This window comes from Penaeus monodon, chromosome 24, assembly GCF_015228065.2.
Source record: "Penaeus monodon isolate SGIC_2016 chromosome 24, NSTDA_Pmon_1, whole genome shotgun sequence".
Classification (NCBI taxonomy): domain Eukaryota; kingdom Metazoa; phylum Arthropoda; class Malacostraca; order Decapoda; family Penaeidae; genus Penaeus; species Penaeus monodon.
The window spans coordinates 9,851,928-9,852,426 of NC_051409.1; positions in this window are offsets into that span (position 1 = coordinate 9,851,928).

Consider the following 499-nt stretch of genomic DNA (forward strand, 5'->3'; position numbering starts at 1 on the left):
TGTGACTGTTATTACTTTAGATGTTGATCAGAAAGCACACTCAGGTCAAAGGAAGCTTTCTATTGTGCAGTAAATGTATATTGAATGTGTTGATAGGATACAGGAATGTATGAATAGATGGAATAAGTAACGAGAAAGTAGACAGAATAGACAGTAATGGTTAGGAAGCGGGAAAGTACGTTTATTTAAAGATTTAACCGAATAGTATTTTGTTTGAGAATTAGAGCATAGTTTAAGCGCCAGGAAAGATTAGAATCTGAACACAATCTTCCCACAACCATAAGCTTTAAAAGTGCACTGTTCCATCACACTTTATAAAGAAAAAACTAAGACATGTGAATCAGAGAACGAGCAACAATGATGTACTTAAGAATAGTTCTGAAGCAGAATAGTCTTAATGCGCAAATTTCAATGCTAAAGTAGTCAAAAAGACATAACATAAAAGGGTCGTGTTAATTGATTATTAGGAAGCCAAGATCATTACCAAGTATTGCCCACC